Genomic DNA, 13658 nt, shown 5'->3' with positions numbered 1-13658 from the left:
AGTGATCCTGTTGTCTCTACCCACCACAGGACTTTGGTGACAGGGTGACAGACAGACAGACAGACAGACACACACACAACACACACACACACACACACACACACACACACACACACACACACGGCCAAACACAGCTTTTTTTTTCCTGGGTCCTGAGATCCGAACTCAGTTCTGCATGCTTATACAGCAAGCAGCCTTACCCACTGAGGTATTTTCCCAGCCCCTCCTTCCTGTCTCTCTGACATGAAGACCACCACCCCGAGTCTGCGAGAACCAAACCTGTGACAAGAAAACTTCAAATTTTACTTATATTCATGTCTCCCAAACTGTACCATGAGGAACTTCACTGGTGGAGGCAGAGCTGCCCCTTCCTGATGCTCTGGAAGTGAGTGGAAGAAGAGGAGAAAGCGGCGGTTTTAACAGAATGGAATGAGGCAGACACAGACCGGCTAGGTATGAGATGCAGTTTCAGTTTCTGAACAAAACAAGAAAGACATAAAAGGTCAGAACAGTCAGTGAAACTGAAAGCGGGCACACAGCTGAGGCAGCCAGACACGATGACGTAGGAGAAGTGGCCGAGCAGGGCTAGGATGGGCTCCCTGACAAGGGCCGCAGACTGGATGCACACAGCCAAGACTCCGGGGGTAGAATCACTGACTCCTGACTTCGAGAAACTCCATGCAATCCACAGCATGTGGATCACAGGGGGAGAGGCCAAATGTCATGTGGAAATTCCCAGTTACGAGCGGAGTTGAACTGGTTCTGCTGTAGAGTCCAGGGGGATCCCCGGAGTGCTGTCACCAGGCGAGACCTTGACAGGGAACCTTCCCAGGAGCTGACGGGCACAGGGGGGCCTGGGTCCCCAGCAACCGTCAGATTTGCTCTGAGGCAGGAATGGCGGTGACACAGCTCTGCCCATGGTTGTGCCCGACTGCTGACCGGTAGCAAAGGGATTGATACTTAAACCGATGAATCTGGGTGGAGTCCACAAAGGGGGGAGGGGCTAGTTTTATCTGAAGGAGGATGGCCACGCAAAGAGGAAGGGAAGTACCAAGAACAGGGACAAAGCTGGTGCCCAAGGTCCCTGCAGTGAGGAGACCAGTGTGGCCAAGAATGAGCAGGAGGGTTGGCTCGGACGGGGCCTTCCGGCTTCTACTGCAAGGTGGGACACCACGGGGACAGAACTGGGTAGAATGACGCAATCTAACCCTCCAGTTTCCCTCGGTTGCTGTTGGAATGTGAAATGTCCCCGAGGCTCACGTTTGAACACGTGGTCCATGGATGGTGGTGTCGTGTTGGAAAGTTGTGGAACTTTCTAAAGCTTACTTGGAGGGAAGAGGTCCCCTGGGGTGGGACTTAAGGTTATGACACCCCTTTGGGGCTGTCTCTTCGTGACTGCAGCCATAACATGTCCAGCCACTGCATACCCCTGCCACCGTGGAGTCACCGTGCCTTTCCTGCCATGACATAGCGTGTCCCCCAACTGTGAGCACGGTCCCCCTCCTGTCTGTCACTGTTCTGTCACAGCAATGAGAAGCAGGCAACAAGCCCTCTCCAGGGTTTCATTTTTACATACTATTCCTCACAACCTGGCCTGTTAAACCTGCTGTGAGCTCACTATCTCAACCCCTATGCATTCAGACTCTGTGAGAGAAGGCGCTTGTCTGTCTGTTGGGCCTGCTGGTGGAGCGATTCCCCAGTCCCACTTACAGTGTATAATTAACACAACGAATCAACACACCATCTTGGAAAAACCTAGATGTCCTTCATGAATGACAGTGTGAACCCAGACAAGGGCACACAGGTGTGCGTTTAATCTAGTACTGTGAGGACAAAGCAACATATATTTTTATCTCCTTGGGGCAATTAGAACGGGTACCCAAACCAAATTATGTTTCTCTTTTCTAAAGGCTGATGGCAACGTTCAAGAAAAAAAACACAGACCCAGCAGCCATTTGGGAGGGTTCAAATGTATGAAATTCACTCACTAATCACGTGCTCAGTAAGAGTATCCAAGGGAGGCTATTATAATAATGAGACCGAAGCAGGATAGTACTTGGGAGGGATGATCCTGCTCAAGGCAGGAAGGGGCGGTGGGGAAGGACACTTACTCTCCCATCTGCACTAGGGTTTCCACTGACCCAGGTAAGTCTCAGGTGTGGCCTCTGGTTGTAAAAAAATGTTTGGAATTCACTAGTAAAAACTAATGAGAGATCTGCCTGCCTTTGCCTTCGAGTGCTGGAATTAAAGGTGAGTGCTACAATGATTGACTCCTGGTTTTAAAAAAATCAGTTTGGGTGTCTTTTCATAATACTCAAGTTTCTAGATCAAGTCGTTGGCTCCAGTTATGACAAAAGTGATTTATATTTTCGAGGGAAAAACAGGAGTAGGAAAACACTGAAACGTGATTGAACAAAATGGAGTTCTTTGATCCTGTAGGGACAGGGATTGCGTGTGTGTGTGTGTGTGTGTGTGTGTGTGTGTGTGTGTGTGTGTGTGTGTATGAGTGTGTGTGTATATGTGTGTGTGTGTGTGTGTGTATGAGTGTGTGACTGTGTGTATGAGTGTGTGTATATGAGTGTGTGTGAGTGTGTGTATGAGTGTGTGTATGACTATGTGTGTGAGTGTGTATGAGTGTGTGTGAGTGTGTGTATGAGTGTGTGTATGAATGTGTGTGTGTGTATGAGTGCGTGTATGAGTGTGTGTGTGTGTGTATGACTGTGTGTGTATAAGTGTGTGTGCGCACTCTATGTGTGTGTGTGTGTGTGTGTGTGTGTGTGTGTGTGTGTGCGTGTGCGTGTGCATGCGCACTGGGTGGGTGTGGGGCTGCTCAGAAGGAACTGACAGCCACCAGGAAAGCTGTGTGTGATTCGTTCTTTCTGGAAGCAAGGCTCCCTGACTCTCCACCATTAGCCCTTTTATCACAAACTCAGAAGTCCATTGTGAGCTTAAAACCGTCATTTGACTCACTGACTCTCCATGCCTGCACTGTAGAAAGCAGCTACCTTATAAATCACGCCTGCTAGGGTTAAATAATGTAACACAGATGTCACACTCCGCACAATGCTCGGACAGCAGCAAGCCCTCAATAAATGTCAGTGCTCGCTGTGACGCTGACACTGCCTGTGGAGACCTTACTTTCCACAGCTACACCTCAGTGCAGACACCCCTGGAAAATAATATGCCATAGAGAGGTCACACAGACAGACGGGAACATGCCTGAAGAACCCAGCTATCTCAGTCAGGCACCAGACACATCAACAAGCCTGTAGATGATTCTGGCCCAGAGCTGCTGCGTCTACATTGTGAATACCATGTGGAACAGGGACAGACCATACAGCCAAATTCCAGACTCAAGAAACTATGGGAGATAACAAAAGATTACCGTTGTTTGAAGTCATTAAGCTTTGGGGTGATTTTGATAGGCAGCATCAGATAACCGGAACACTGTGGTCAATCCAGACTCTTATCCACATATTACCTAGAAACTACATCATGCTATTAGCCTGTCTGGCAAAAAGACAGGAGTGCTTCTTCATCCTGCACAGGGAAGCAAGAACCTGGAAGCTTTAGGGAAGAACCATAGCTTGTCTTCCTGTGAATGCCAGTGCCTCAGTGGTCCTTAGCTTGTAAGTGACTTCATAAACTGGCACAAAACCAGACCATTGGAGTGGGGGTGGGTTGAGCAATGGGTAACAATCAGGAAAACTGTGTAGTCAACAAGTATAGATTTGGCTCTTTCCATATGGGGGTCGTCCGAGGGCAGGGGGATGCTATTTTCAAGCTACACAGGGTATGGTGGGAATATGAATGAGAACATGAGTCTGAATGAGTGTGTGATGGAGCTGTGGACAGAGTTAAACGGCAAGGACACGGTGTGCCAGTAAATGAATTTTCACTGAGAAGGAGCGGGGTGTCTGTATGTGCCAAGAGTAGTGGGTGGTATTTTGTTAGGGTACTATGGAAGGTTTCTCTGAGGATATTGTAACACTTCTGTTAAAACTTGTGTGACTGCTGGTGGTGATGGCACACGCCTTTAATCCCAGTGCTTGGGAGGCAGAGGCAGGTAGATCTCTGTGAGTCAGAGGCCAGCCTGGTCTACAGAGCTAGTTACAGGACAGCCAGGGCTACACAGAAAAACCCTGTCTGGAAAAACAAAACAACAACAAACCAAACCCAAACAAAAACTTGCATGACTGAAGCTATGAGAAGGTTTGTGATAACAAGAAATAAGGCATCACAATAAACAGGAAGGGCCTGGTGAAGGGTGGGGTGGGGGCATGAAACTGTGCTCTGAGTTTCCATGGTGCCATGAGTGCTCAGCTCTTTTGATACATATGCATTGATATTTTGCTTAAAAAGTCAAAGCTAGCTGGGCATCGGTGGCTCACACCTTTAATCCCAGCACTCGGGAGGGAAAGCAGGTGGATCTCTGTGAGTTCGAGGCCAGCCTGGTCTACGGAGTGAGACCTAGGACAGGAATCAAAACTACACAGAGAAACCTTGTCTCGAGGAAAAAAAAAAAAAAGGCAAAGCTATCAAGGACTGGGGTGTAGCTCAGTGGTAGGAAATTTGCCTACCATGTGCAAGGTCCTGGGTTTTATACACACACACACACACACACAGAACATATTAAAACTTGAACTTTGTATGGCAGAATGCATGCCTGGGAACTGGAGAGATGGCTCAGTGGTTAACAGCACTTGTTGCTCTCACAGAAGACCTGGGCTTGGTTCCCAGCACCCAAGTAGTGGCCCACAGCACCCTTTAACCCTAGTTCCAGGGACTCGGATATCCTCTTCTGACCTCCCAGGGCACCAGGCACACATATGGTGAACATGCAGTAAAACATTCAATACACATAAGAAAATACATCTCTAAAAATTTAGGACTGGTTATGTTTTGTTCAAATTTTAGCAGAAGGTTGTTTTTTTTTTTCAATTAGTACTTTTCTCTGCTGGGCACTATTTCCTCCCCCAAATCTCTTGGCACACTTTTTCAGTCCAGCCTTTGCCAGTATCTCATTTCAGCTTCACCCTCTTCTTACACTGTCCACTCTGGCCTTACTCAGCCACTGACATATGGAGTACCAGGAGAGGCCCACTGAGCCACTCTAACACAGACACACAGAGACAGACAGACAGAAACACAGACACAGACACACACACACACACACACACACACACACACACACACACACAGACAGACACACACACACACACACAGAGACAGACACACACACACACAGACAGACACACACACACACACACACACACAGAGAGAGAGAGAGAGAGAGAGAGAGAGAGAGAGAGAGAGAGAGAGTGAGTCTTGAAATACACTTAAGACCCTACATGGAGCACCTGGCCAGCAGGGAGCAGATAAGGAATGCCTCTCCATCCTGTCAATAAATGGTCCTGGAGATCTCCTTCGGCTAAGGCTTCCAAAGCTACCTACCTCTGTACCTTCAAACTTCACCTCTCTCTTCTTACGGATTCTTATATCCAACTGTTTACTCTATGGATTTTCTGTGGCTCCTGTAGTGAGTTACCCAGGTTAATTTTTATTATTTTATAGTTTTATGGTCAGGTGTTGGCAGTGTTGGGAACGCAGGGGAGAACAGGCTTCTGTGCCATGTCTGTTTGTCAGAGGCCAGGCGCATGCTCAGACCCATGTCGTCCTTCCTCCATCTCCACTCGGCAATGGCACTTCTGATCAGTTCTCCAGTTGCCTCAGCATCTGGCCACCACGTGCAAGTTCTCAGCTATTAGGGACTGGCGCAAATAGGTGAGGCCACCGAGATAACCTGCCATCTCAAGGCTAACTTTAAAGTGTCACACGCACAGGTTATGGAGACTAGAATGTCAAATCTGTGAGACACACCGTTCTGCCTACCACACTGTGTCCCTTGCTGGGGGCAAGGACCTAAATCTCTTACTCAGTATGGTCAAACTGAGCTCCACTCTGCTCTTTAATACCCCACCCGCTGTTTTCTACATCTTAGCTGATAGCAACTCCATCCTTTGGGTCATGTGGGACCATCTTTGGATTCTCTCCCACATCCAAGTCATAAAGAAACAGACTATCTTTAAAACTTTATCGTCTCCTTTACTAGTGATCTGAGCTGCCACCATCTTGCACTAGGAATCCTGCCATCATTTCTAACTGGCCTTCCTGCTTCTCTCCTGGGGTCTATTTTCAGAGAAGCCAGTAAGATTTTTTTTTTTTAAGCTAAGTAAGTTGATTGCTTCTGTGATGAAAACATGCTATGTCCCCATAGCTCCCTTGGAATAAAAGCCGGAGCCCTATATGGTCTCCACTATCTCCCCTTTCTGACCTTATTTCCCACTCAACCCCATTTTCTGCACTCCAGTCAGAGGCCACCTTGCAGTCCCTCCATCCCCCAGGTATACCACCTTGGAACGCAGTTCTTGTTTTCTTTTTGCCTAGGGCTCTCTTGGCCAGCACCCTTACCCTGTGGGTGTTCAATCATTGATATGTCAAAGCTCCACAAAAAGGGGAGTCTCAAACAAAACCAGGTATTATCTCAGTTCTGTAGGTCACAAGCCCGGGTGCAGCATCAGCTGAGTCTTTGCCTTAAGCCCACTGAAAGCATCTTCTTTGGGTTGCTTCTGCCTGCTTCTGGTTTTTGGCTGGTTTCAGCCCCTGTTGGGTCTCTGAGGGGCAGAGAGTGGAAAGCTGATCTATTTCCTCAAGGCTGTTCCCTGTCCTTCTTATACTTCCCCATGGGCCCCTCTATGCTGATTTAGAATGAGATCATGCCAACGTCTTGACTCTTCCATACACTAACCAACCAGTGTGATTTTTCTACTTTAAGGGACATCTCCTATTTTAAGATCTAACTTTGATTGCACCCAGGAAGCCTGTTTAGCCTAGAGATTTAACCTATTCATGGGTACTTATACTACAGCCCAGCTCTCTGCTCCCCATTTCCCTTGGATTTCTCCTTCCCTGCTCCAGGCTCCTGTTCCCATAGCTTTTTCTTCCTGTGAAACACACAGTAATACCTGTTTACTGAGAATTCCGTTTTCTAATACCAGAAAAATCAACTCTGTAAGGTTAAGAATGTCTGTTGTGAGTGACAATATGCTAAAGACAACCTACTAGTGTGGTGATACTATATCTGTAAAATGTGATTTTATTTTAGTATCGCCACATACAAGACCACGCGATAGGCATTTAAGGAGTAAGTGGCCCTATCTCAAGACTATCTTCTAACCCATTTCCACAGGGGTTTGTGGTTGTCAGCCTTCTCTGGTCTCACCAGCTTGGAAGTACTAAGTAGAATGGATTCTGCAGCGATGGCAAGGCAGGTGGGGACATGGCAAACACTTTACCTCTTGGGAAAGAAACCCTGTAACTTCTGTCAATAGCATCTAATTGGCTTCATTCTCGTTGATAAAGACGTACAGAAATGCCTGCTGGGGGAAGTGTGTCTAGTTATAATTTCTATAAGAATGAGTATGGTTTCTTTTTAGACCATTATCCAAGTAGAGACACAAAACAAATATGAGTTGTTGAGTTAACCTCAGCTCCACATGTCTAGAAAATAAATGGACTAAATTAGTAATAAATGCTTTCTAAAAATCTCTACAAACTGAAAAATTGGGCCACATGGATCTAAAGAAGAACCACAAGAAACAAGGGAAAGTTTAAAACACAGATTGCCCCCAGCAAGCTTAAATGAAGGAATGAAAGGAAGGGGAAGAATAGGGGAGCCAGCTATGAGATGAACTTAAGTGGGTTTTAGAACCAACTGCATTTTAGAAAACAAGACCCCGGTGTATTAGAACATGGAACTGAAGCTCAGAGAAGGTGAGCAACCCTCTCATTTCACACAGCTGCTCAGACATACTATTGCAGACCAAAACAGTGAAAAAAATCAAATCTCTCTGCCTTGTTTTGTCACAGGGTCTCAGGCAGTCCAGACTGCCTAAGGCTGGCCTGGAACTCTGGACCCTCCTGTCTCCACCTCCCAAGTGATGGGAGGGTCACAGCTGGCTTTTCTTGGGCAATGCTCATTTAACTTTAGAGGGCTTAATCTGTCCGAAGTGTATGTTAGCAACCAGAGACACTGCCTGTCCATCTCATACTTGTCCCAACTAGGTAAGAATGCCCCGTTTCAGGAGCAGTGTTCTTGACAGGGGACAGTCCCCAAGGAGCATGGCCACCAGCCTTGCAGCATCACACTGGCTCTTGGGGTGGGGGGTTGCTCAGGACACCAGTGTGCAAGGACAAACTGATGAGACCACACTTCAGCAAGCCAAGAGGGTCAAATGCTGTACTGTCTAAGCAGATTACCTAGATGCTAATGGAGAAGAATGACCATCGATGCAAGGTTCTTGACAAAAATCTGGATTTATAGACACAAAATGCTGCCTGTAGAAAGGCAAAAATGAAGGAAATCATATTTTAAGAGAATAAATCATATATATTTTAATGAGATTCTCACATAAACACAAAGGCATCAGGAATTGATGTGAAGTAGTTTCTAAATTTATCAAATCATCACCCACTGCATTCTGAATACCTACAACAGGGAAGAAAAGCAGCACAATAATGCAGATCTATATTTAATACAGAGGCAAGAGCTCATTTGTTGGGTGTTTCTCAATGCTCTTCCATTCACTATTAAGCAGCTGGTATTTTCTTTTTAAAAAAAATCAAGAAATTGGTTTATTAAGGGACTATAAGCAGAGTGACTTACTCAATGGGAAAGCATTGCTGTTAGAGAGAAGGAGAAAATAATGTATTTCTGGATCCACCAATCATCCTGCCTCACCATGGTTACAGACTGTGTTTCATAACTTTCCAGAATCACACTTGAGTCAAAATGACCTTGGTAGTAATTTGAACCAAATCCTCTATCTTATACAAGGAGAAACTAAAGCTTAAAGAGGAGGGGCACCCTAAGTCTCCTCACTCCGCAGGGCTGATGTGGAATCATTACACTTTATGTCCTCAATGTCTACACCCCTAAAGCCCGTATGACGAAATCCTAACCCCCAAAGTGACCCTATTAAGGTGAGGCCTTCTGAAGGCATTACATCATGAGGGTGCAGTTGGGATCCATGCCTTTACCAAAGAGAGGCCATGGACTAGTTCCAACCTGCCATGCAAGGGCACAGCCAAGAAAGTACATGCTAGAAACCAGAAACCTCGCCCTCACCACATATCAGTCTGCTCATGTCTTGATCTTGGGCTTCCTCCCCACCACTAGAATTGTAAAGGATAAACTTCTGTTGTTTGTTAAGTCACTCGGCTTCTGGCATTTTGTTATAGCAGCCTGAATAAACCAAGAAATCACTGCAGAAAAAAAAAATGGTAAGACGTTAATTTCTGTCCGGCTCTCATTTGTAAACTACATAAAATTGTTTCAGTGGTTAAAATTTCCATAGGTTTTCACAATTGAAAAACCTCTTACGCTATTTTTTCAGTGTAACTTGAACGTAGATGTGTTGCATTCTGGCTCACGTGATTCTAGGACTTTATTTGCTTTCAGCCAAGGAGGCTTCATGTAAGGAAGCGGGTAAGACATGCGCACTGTACAGACCTCTATGGAGGTTTTTTGTTTTGTTTGTTTGTTTTTGTTTCTTTCCAAGACAGGGTTTCTCTGTGTAGCCCTGACTGTCCTGAAACTCACAGAGATCCACCTGCCTCTGCCTCTTGAGTGCTGGGATTAAAGGTATGCACCACCACTGCCTGGTATTTTTTTCAGCTTACTTTTTTAAGATTTTTTTTATCTCAGATATTTAATATTTATGAATAGTCTTTGATGGTTTTTACTTTACCCATTTTTGTACAGATAGGTATATCTACATTTATGCATATGTACGTATCTGTGACTATTTGGAAAGAATGTGTTATAAACTTATATTTGGTAGGGAAAGACATAACAAAAATTAAAAGCAATTCAACTTATAGCTATATATTTCTAAGTGGAACTGATCTTGAACCCCAACCAGACAAGGGCAGATTCTCAATACAGAGAAATCTTTTATTCATTTGCCGAACATTTATTACACATGCTAACTGTGTGTTGTTAGACTACAGGTTACAAACCGAGATGAAAAGTTCACAACTTAACCACTGCTGAATGCACGATATGGGGAGAAAAGCCTAGCAGGTCATGGCTGTGGCACAGTCAACGCACTGAGAGTGGGGAAAGAATGCAGGGAGTCGACCAAGTACCGGGGCCAAAGGGAAATGAGAGGAGAAAATTGTCAATAGCAGTCTGTACAACAGAAGAATGTTCGTGCTGTCCGCGCTCCTTTCGGCAGCACGGACACTAAAACTGGAGCGACACAGAGAAGATTAGCCTGGCCCTGTGCAAGGCTGACAGGCAAATCTGTGACATGTTCCATATTCGATTCCAGTTGCCTGAAGGAACTTACGGCTGTATGTTTTGTTTGATCAAAGAGTAACTTCACTGTCTTAATTTCTGAAAGTATGAAGTCACAAGCTTGTTAAATATTTCCTAATCACTATTGTCTCTCTGCTGACTGCTTGTGATCATAGGTCATTCTCTTTGTTGACTAGCTCTGATTGATTATTGTGCTTATTGATCCTTTATTCCTTAAAGATTACAAGAAATAAAACTGACCAAAATTTAAAAAAAAAAAAAAAAAGAATTTTCTTTTGCCTACTTATGGGACCCTTTTCCTCCTGGGTTGCCTCCAGTCCAGATGTGACAGTATGTGCCTGGTCTTATAGTTGTGTATTATGTGATGTTTGGTTGATAGCCCTGAGAGGCCTTTTTCTGAGGGGAGACAGAGGGAGGGTGGATCTGGAGAGGGGTGAGGTGGGGGGGGGCAGAAAGACTCGGGCGGGGGGAAGATGGGGAGACTTCTGTGACAGGACCTGGGACCTATTTGTAGTGACTGTGATCAAATGGAGGTGGGGCAGGTCCTGAAGTGTGTACTGATAGATATGAGTCACCCATAGATACAGATGTGTCTGCTTTGACACCGCTGTGCAAGCAGGGTTAAGAGCCACTGCTCGAGACCGGCAGGCTTTTATTCTGACTCATGGCTAAAAATCTTCTTGTGTGGATTCTCTAGCAACCCAGGAGGTACCTTACGTAACCTTCTAAGATGTGAATATAGTCACTTTGTCGATGCTGTCTATGAAGAAGAGATTCTTCTTAGTTAGCAGGTCCCTGGAGATGAGCTGAGTGTTGCCATCAGGGGAACACACCCAGGAAGAAAAATGGTCCTTTCTTAAAGTACCTAGATGATGTCCCGTGATACAGGAAGGAGATGAAGAGTGAATAGGAATATGGTATCTATCTCTCAGCTCAGAAGACCCTTCGTTCTGTGTCGTTGCACCAAGAGATCAGGCAGACAGTGCATTATGAACACAATTCCGATGATTTGGGGTTTCTTTAGAAACATCTGTATGTTTACTTCTAACTGTATCTCTATGCGTTCATGTGAAATTTCCACACACTGCTAGAATTCTAGCATTGATATGTTTCCTTTGCCAATTATTTAGGAAGTTTTAGAATATTTTCTGTATATTTACTTGCCCTTCTCCCCAAATTTAGTGACTTAAGGTAGAGGAACCATTGCGGTTTTCAGGAGCTTCCAGGGCTACTGACAGAGTGGTGGTTCAGCTTGCTCAAAACCACAGACCTGGGTTAAAAATTAACTGCTTTATTATTATTGCAAAAATAATCTTAGAAAAAAGAGGGAATAACTGTTAATACATTATATTAATGACAACTTCTTAGAGAGAGTCCACTTCAAAGTTCATGGATTAAAATTGAATATAATTGTGTGGTTGGTAAGTTGGAATTCTTGGGGCCAGCAATATGGCTCAGCATGTGAAGGTGCTTACTGCAAACATGTTGACCTAAGTTTGATTCCCAGAACCCACGTGATAGAAGGATAGAACCGACTCCCACATGTTGTCTAACCTCAGCGCATGTGTGCCATGGCACATGCAAGGGAACTTGGCATCCCTTGCAATCTGCCTGCACCTGACTAAGCCATTCCATTTCTAGTCACCGCTTTTGTGCATGCTGGGATCACCCCGTGAAACACATCATCTCTGCTTGCCAAAATTGTCTTATTTTTTTATTAGTATATATATGAGATTTATTCACTCCGAATAGGTTCCAGATCCAAGTCTTTTTAAAAACCCTCACGTGACTCTGAAGTGAAACCCACCAAGAGAATCTGCCACTAACCAGACCTTGCGTCTAAGTGCAGTCTGTCCTCCAAAAGTGCAGACAGGCCCTGGGACAGACTCTCAACCCCTCAGAGGATGTTATGCCATCCCAGCAACTGGGGTGCACAATCAACTGTGAAAAGCACTGGCCCAGATTGTCTTGTATCAAGTGGGCAAACTCTGAACCTTGTATGAGGGTCAGTCTCTCACCTCAAAGCAGTGTTTCTCAACCTGTGGGTCGAATGACCCTTTCACAGGGGTCACTTAAGACCATCAGAAAACACAGATATTTACTTTAAGATTCATAACAGTAGCAAAATTACAGTTATGAAGCAGCAATGAAAATAATTTTATGGTAGGTGGTCACCACAACATGAGGATCTGTATTAAAGGGTCACAGCATTGGGAAGGTTGAGAACCACTGACTTAAGAGACTACACTGGCCTACTCATATAAAGTATGTGTAAATATAAAGCAATCCCCCAGTCACCAGCCTGGACTCTCCCTGAGCATGGACCAAGTATCAGAAGCAAGACCTGGTCCTGCTAGGTCCCTTACATACCTGCCTCATGAGGTGACTCTTTGTCGTGGCAATGGAACCATGGAGAAAACTTCTGTTTGTAATTTGCCATTCCTAACACTACGCATATTCTAAAATTTACTGATATACTAATTCTAGACCTTTATTCATATACTTCCCGATGTCCCATTATATGCTAACTTGTCCCCCTCCTGGTCATCTATAATAGTCGATCTTTTTTGGAGCCAAGTACGGCCGGAGGCCGCATTTGGTTCGTGTATCTTAATGTAGCCGCACCAGCTGTTATTACAACACTTCCATTACAGCTGATGGTAGCTCGTGTTTTGACCTCCAACCCACCATTCCCCACAATTCAGCAAATAAAGAGTTAACATCTGCCACAGCAGGGACAGCCTTCAAAACTTGCCTTTTCTCTACAGCAGGTCCCTGTTCTGACATGTCAGTGGCCTGGCTACCAGTTGGTTGTTAAAAATTCCGAATATTGCCTGTAGGTATGACCACGTAATTCATTCTTGCTATTTGAATATAAGTGAAAGTGATGAACTGCACTTCCAAACATGCCCTTGTTCTTACAATCCAGAACGTAAACACTCACTGACCAGGTTTAACTCTACAGATGAGGGCAAGCCTTCACAGATAGTGGGGGGAAAGGGGAGTGAATGACTTTGTAAAAGCAGACACATCAACCCCTCAAATGCACATTCATCCTGAACTGTTACATGTTATAAAAAGTGACTAGCTTCTCCTTTAAACTACAATTTAGGGAGTTTCTGTTATAGTAGTGTTTTGTTTTGCTCTTTTTTTTTTTTTCTCTCGAGCTGAGGACCGAACCCAGGGCCTTGTGCTTGCTAGGCAAGCGCTCTACCACTGAGCTAAATCCCCAACCCTGAGTTTCTGTTATATTATAGTTATATAGACTGTTTTTTTC

The 13658-nt window shown here is 45.0% G+C and overlaps 1 protein-coding gene and 1 non-coding gene across 3 annotated transcripts in view; one reads left to right on the top strand and one right to left on the bottom strand.

The window, feature by feature from the left end:
• Positions 1-13658, bottom strand: part of Pcgf5 (polycomb group ring finger 5) — a 113718-nt gene that overhangs the window by 85622 nt on the left and 14438 nt on the right. The window lies entirely within an intron of this gene.
• On the top strand, positions 10283-10388 carry LOC118576836. The gene has a single exon (XR_004944041.1). It is a non-coding gene; the product is annotated as a U6 spliceosomal RNA (small nuclear RNA).

The sequence above is a fragment of the Onychomys torridus genome, chromosome 1 (assembly GCF_903995425.1).
Source record: "Onychomys torridus chromosome 1, mOncTor1.1, whole genome shotgun sequence".
Lineage (NCBI taxonomy): Eukaryota > Metazoa > Chordata > Mammalia > Rodentia > Cricetidae > Onychomys > Onychomys torridus.
This window is presented reverse-complemented; position numbering and strand designations above follow the sequence as displayed.